This window comes from Athene noctua, chromosome 14 (genome assembly GCF_965140245.1).
Source record: "Athene noctua chromosome 14, bAthNoc1.hap1.1, whole genome shotgun sequence".
NCBI classification, from domain to species: Eukaryota; Metazoa; Chordata; class Aves; order Strigiformes; family Strigidae; genus Athene; species Athene noctua.
In genome coordinates, this window is record NC_134050.1 from 16,367,354 (window position 1) to 16,373,353 (window position 6,000).

General features: G+C 49.7%; 1 protein-coding gene across 12 annotated transcripts in view; it reads right to left on the reverse strand.

Moving 5' to 3' along the window:
- The window catches only part of PTPN5 (protein tyrosine phosphatase non-receptor type 5), an 85,633-nt gene extending 80,025 nt beyond the window's left edge, over positions 1 to 5,608 (reverse strand). For 6 of the 12 annotated variants that reach the window (XM_074917944.1, XM_074917943.1, XM_074917935.1 and 3 more), the window contains exons 1-3: positions 4,927 to 5,147; positions 1,713 to 1,859; positions 556 to 716 (exon numbers count right to left, since the gene is read on the reverse strand). The gene's annotated coding sequence lies outside the window, so the exon portion shown is untranslated. Of the gene's footprint in view, positions 1 to 555; positions 717 to 1,712; positions 1,860 to 4,204; positions 4,278 to 4,729; positions 5,148 to 5,542 lie in introns of those variants that run through there. The other 6 variants (XM_074917940.1, XM_074917939.1, XM_074917933.1 and 3 more) reach the window with 5 other exon arrangements.
- Between the last annotated feature and the right edge of the window lie 392 nt (positions 5,609 to 6,000).

Sequence of the window (6,000 nt, forward strand, 5' to 3'; positions counted from 1 at the left end):
GTTAGTGTCCTAACCTCCTGACTTGTAACCCGTTCCCTACTGACAGGACCCTATACTACAAAAAGCCTCAGTGAGAAAAAAAGACTTCACAAGGGTATGGATATCGTTCATATGAAATATTCTGCATATTTCATGATGTCAAGGATTTAATGACCTTTGTGAACTGCAGGTTTCAAACAGCCTTCTGCAGATGAACTAACATCTTTGGAACACACAGCTTTCAAAATGTAGATTCCTCTGGAACCAGCAGTTTCAGTCATGCTGTAAAGCTCACACCATCCATTTCCTACACTTCCTAGCAGCTTTAGAAACAGAGTAGTTCAGATATGATGGGGGCAGATCTCAGGTTCACCAGGGTAAATAAAATGACTTCCTTTATGTAAAGCAATTCAATTCACACTCGCATGTAGAGAAAACCTAGTTGCTCCACAGTCATATTAGTGTAACTGAACAAATGCATTTACACAGGGCCTGAAAGAAGACTCTAGCCCACTATTAAGTTTCTTCAGTAACTTCTTGTAAAGTTAAGGACATCTAGTCCTCCTTAAGACTTACAATTTCAGGCTAGACTACGGTGCCATCTTATGCTGTCAGTGTCTGCCAGGCACCCTGGAGCTCTATCCTCCATCAGCTTCTTTAAGGAACATTCTTATCTTGCACAAAACTGCTGTCTTCAGTGTCCTGGGTGCTCATCAGCACTTTTAATGAAACATGATCTGTGGACAAATGAGTGGTAGAACAATTCTAGTGATATATGAATTACAACATTTGAATGATTTAAAAAAGCAGCGTAATTAAGACTAGCTGTGTCATAGCTTATGCAGTTTGACAAAGTGGTGTATGCACACAGACATCAGTTTGGATAGTGATATGTTAGCTGTGTGCTAACATGTCACATTTTAACCACTGTGTGACAGTGGGTAAAACTAGTGAGCAGGCTCTGCACACTGCAGCTATTAGTAACTTTTCACTGAAGCTTTCAAAATCTGTCTGAACCTCTGGCACATCAAGTACCAACTTCGCACACACAGGATTATGAAGATAGGTATCATCCTAAACAAATTCATGCACATAAGAGATATTACATGCAGTTGTCACTCTTTCTAGCACTCATTGCTATTTGAGCCCAGCATCACATATTCAATTATTTTCTAGAAGATGGCTAAATGGTTTTATTATACTGCAGTGATTGACAAAGCTAGTCTGAAGGTGTTTATCTGATGATAGGTAAGGGAGATCACAGTCTCCCTGTAACTTAAGCAGGTTTGTGTCATGAACAAGAGTTCCCATTAACACATGCAGTTGTGTCCACAGGTCATCACTGCTATAAAAACACAGGTCTCATGCTATCTAGCTGTTACACCTATACCCATAAACACAGCAGCAAAACACAGAATGAAACTAGTCACAATAAGCAATGACAAAGAAAACAAGGAACAATTTTTTTTTTTTTAATGTTAGAAGTCCACCTCTTAAAAATACTAAATATTTTGGACAGCTACCCTTGACCTTAAACCAGGGTCAGACTGTTACTTTCTATTACACCAGTCTCTTAGAGCTGCAAACAAGGATTTGAGCCAAACTGAAACAAGTTATGAAAGGCTGCTCCTGCCCCAAACAGGTTAGGAGTCAGGTTACATGCAGCAGATCACGAAGCAAGGAAAGGCTGAGAGGAAAAAAGACACAAACCAAGAACATACAGAATCACTTACTGTAACTCTAGCTGGTCACAAATCGGGAGTCTTACAACGCAGGAGCTCGAATCTGACTTCTAACATGCAAATTATTACCATACTAGTTCTTTAAAATGTTGCCCAAAATCACAGGTCAAGTTGGTTCCGTATCATTAAGGGAGGAGTCTGAAAAGAGCCAAAAAAGAATTACTGTGCCTGAACTCCATAGTAAGATAAAAAAAATCCTGCCACCTTCCAGAGGCATTCAAGACTCTTGCCTTTCTTCAGTATCATGGCTTGTTCACCATGCAGTAGCACACATACATAGAGCATAGCACACATGTACTCTGCATCTCTTCTGGCCTTATTCTGCTAAAGATGCTTTAGTACAAATCAACTCTTTAGTTCTTAACTTTCACTGGCATATTTTCTTCGCAGGGAGTCTCAAATACCCTCTAACGTAGAAACATTTTATATCTGAAAACTAAAAATAAACTTTAACCCATAAGCTTAAACCAAAACCCCATGCCCTATCATAGGTTGAATCTTGGGTCCCATCAGTCAGTCACACTTTGTTGTGGTCTACACAGCATTAAGCAGCAAACCGAAAGAACTGCGATAGCAAAATTCTCAGTGATTTGAGTGAAGATGGAATTCTGACATGCACTTTCAAAAAAGCTTCAACTCAGCCTCTTCTACAGAAGCCTACAGGGCTCTACTCTCCACTGTCTCTTTTGTCTTCTGACTCAACATCCCACAGGACAGAGTCATCTGGTTGAACAACTAACAACCAACAAAACCTAGGAAAAAATCTGATTTTTGGCAAGGGTTTGTTTGTGGACAATTGTGCGGGAAAGTGAAGCAAGTTGGCTTCTTGAACTTCTCTGTTAGGCAAATTTAGTCATTTTACTCTGGAATCAGAGATTTCCCAATTTGTTCAACAAAGGGAGTGAAGTTAATGTACAAACTTAACTTCCCTATCTCATCTCTTCTATTGACAAGCCCAAAACAGTGCTAAATGGCTGATCTTTTCAGGCAGAGGCAGAAAGTCGGAATTCTATTTTTTTCTCTCCTGTGCTGCAAATCAGTGTAATTGCTCCTGCTGCAGCAACATCTGCCTTTCCAGATACTGAGAAAGCAGATACTGGAAAGCATCCTACTACATAATGGAATTCTGAGATCCAGAAAACAAAATAAATGCTCGTAAATAACTTTACTGCCCCCCCCCCCTTTTTAATCATAAACTGCGTACAGAAAACAGCTCTTCCATTTCAAACCAGCGCAGGTACTTAAAAGCTGAATGCATATATCTGCTTTTCTGCTTTGTACTTTTATCAATATTAATATCAAAGGATGCATGCTATAATCACTCAGATATGCATTCTTGTTGTGTATTCTACCATTTATCACACTAAATTGTTACTAAATTGATGGTCTTGCTATTTAAAGGCCCTTGTTCTAGTTTTACATGCATGACATCCAGTTGGCAACTCTCCCTGCAGTGGAGTGACAAACATTTTAGAGCTTATCCCTTAAACCACAACGATAGTGCTAAATGAGAAATTACAAAATAACCACAACAAAACAACAACAAAATACTACCTACCAGAATAATGCCTATTCAATTATAACAAAATGAATTAAATAATCAAACATGATGTGCTTACCTTCCTGCACGTAACTACTGAAAATGTTGGGACTCATTATATGAGAATGTAAAATAAAGAGTTCTGGTGTCCATTTTATTCACGTTCAAGTCAACAGGCTAAATTTTCTCTCTCTCAGTGGGTGCCTATTGAGCCCCTGAGCTATCCTTGGCTTCAGATGCACAACCCTAATTCAAATATATCAATGAAAGCACTGGCAAAAGCACTACATTCTGCTACTCCAAAGGATCAAATTGGAAAACAAGTGTAGGGCAAGCAGAGAAAATTTTTTACTTCAGTTATTTCACACAGTAAAATCCAGCACTCTTGTCGTGTACCACACAACTTCTCCTGGAAAGAGAGTGAGCTCTGGGTCTATCCAACATTTGAACTTAATCCATTCACTTCTTGGTTGTCTAAGTTACACAGTCACCTCAAACTGCCGAACAAAACGCTGTGATCAAACCAAAAAACCTGCTTCCTCAGTATATATGGCGCTCATGAAATAAAAAGGGGGTAATGCAGCCACATTTCTTTTGAATCAGTAATTTATTGCTCTATCACAAGCACAGAATCTGATCCTCAGCTGTAAATCTTTGCCAGGCAGTGGAACCGGATCCAAGCCTCAGAAACTTTGCAAATAACGCTGTAATACAAAGGCTTAACCTACTAAATTTGTTTTTCCTTTCCAGATTTAATGTAAAAATCACAGTCTCGCTAAAACGTAACTGCATAACCAGATAACCATATGCAAAGTTTGAAAAAAAAAAACCATCTTAATGGCAAATAAGCTCACAGGGCATATGTGAAGCCTCTTCTGTTCCACCCCTAACTCCACCAAAATCCAGCTGCATGTAAGTCTCCAGCTTCCCAACACTTCATTACCTACAGCGCCAAGTGTCCTGCTCTCAGCACTGCCATCTAGTCGGAAGCGGCAGCTACACGGGCTGCCTGTCACACCAGCTCACAGGCAGCGGTATTCCCGGAAAGCATCGCAAAGCTGTTGCTGCTGCTGCTGCTGAAATTTTAACTGCAGCCAGTAGTTAACTACCGACCGTGCCGGTCTGAAAGCAGCCTCCCCCAAATCCCCCCGGCCTTCCCAAGCGAGATCCGCGCTATGCGCATCTACCGGCGCCTGCTTCGCGTATCCTGGCGGGGGAAACCGGGGGAAATTCACGTTGCGCGCACCCAGCGCTGTGCGCGCCGCCACCGCGCCCGGGCCCGGCTCCGGGGTGCAGGGAGGGGAGCGGGCGCCGGCGGAGCCGGGCTGGCGGCCGCCCATGGCGCCCCTCGCCGCTTCCCGGAGCACGGCGGGAGCGGGGCAGGCACCGCCGGCTACCGCCCCCCCCCCCCCCCCCCCCGGCCCGGCAGCCCCTCCGTGCATCGGCCGGGTTGATGCGGCTCGCCCACCTCCGAGCACCGTCTGTCCCCGGGGCACCGGGCTGCTGCTGTTGCATCTCTCTCTGTGCAGCAGGACGAGACGGGAAGCAGCTGCAGGAAGAACCGGGCGAGGGACCGGACCAGTCCTGCCCTGCCCGCCGCCGGCCGAAGGCGCAGCCGCCCCCCGCAGCCCCGGGAGCGGCCGCCGCAGCGCGGCAGAGCCTTACCTCCCCTCCCAGGCTCCGGGGATCCGCCGCCGCTGCCCACCGTGCCCGCCCCCACCTGCGCCGTTCCTTCCCGGCCCCGCACTCAGGTGCGGAGGGAGCACAAAGGCAGAGCCGTCCGCTGCGGTGCGGCGAGGCGCGGCGCGGCGGGGGGCAGCGCGCCCTCACACGCCGCGCCTCTCCCCCGCCGAGCCCCCGGCCCTGCTGCGCGATGCACCGGCACCGGCGCCCCCGCTCCCGCCGGCAGCCGCCCGCACCCTCCCCGCTGCCGAGCGCCCAGCCCGCCTCAGCCCGCTGCGGGCCGCCCCCCCTCACACTCCCCTCGCCCCCCCCTCACCGACCGATAAAACCGTTACAATTCGCCCCGCGCCTCTCCTCACCCCCCCTGCCGCCCCCCCAAGCGACGCAGCACCCCTCAGCCTCAGGAAGTTCCCCCGCCCCGGGGAGAGCTGAGGGGGACCCGTCGCCCCACGTACCCCCCCCGCCACTGACACACAGCGGGGCCGCCCCCCGCCGAGCGGCGGGGCCAGGCGGTCCGGTCCCGTTCCGTGTGTGTGTGTGTGTCTGTGTGTGTGTCCCCGCCGGCGCGGCGCCCCCGCAGCCCCCGGCAGACACGTACTCGCCTCCCCGCCGCCGGGGGCGCGGACCCCCCGCTCCGCGCTGCCGCCAGACAGAGCGGCCGCCGCGCCCCCCGCCCGCGTGTGGAGGGGGCACACAGGTGATGAGCGGGAGGAGAGGAGCCGCTCCCCCCCCGCCGAGGCGGGAAGGTCTGTAGCGCAAAACCGCTCCCGCCTTCCCCCCCGCACCCCGTCTCTGCAGATGCCCCCGGGAAGGGCTGCGAGGCTGGCAGCGACAACAGCCGCCCCCTCCCCCGGGAAAGCTGTTCTCCCTCCTTCTCCCTCGCTCGCCTTCTTCGCAGCGCGGCCGCCTGACTGACAGGGAGCCTTCCAGCGGCCGCCCACGCGCGCTCCCGTTTCCCCTCAGTCGGAGAGGGAGATGGCGAAGGAGAAAGCATGAATGAAACAGCCAGGCAGCGAGCGGGAGCGGCCCCGGGGGGGTCGGCTGGGCACCCCCCGC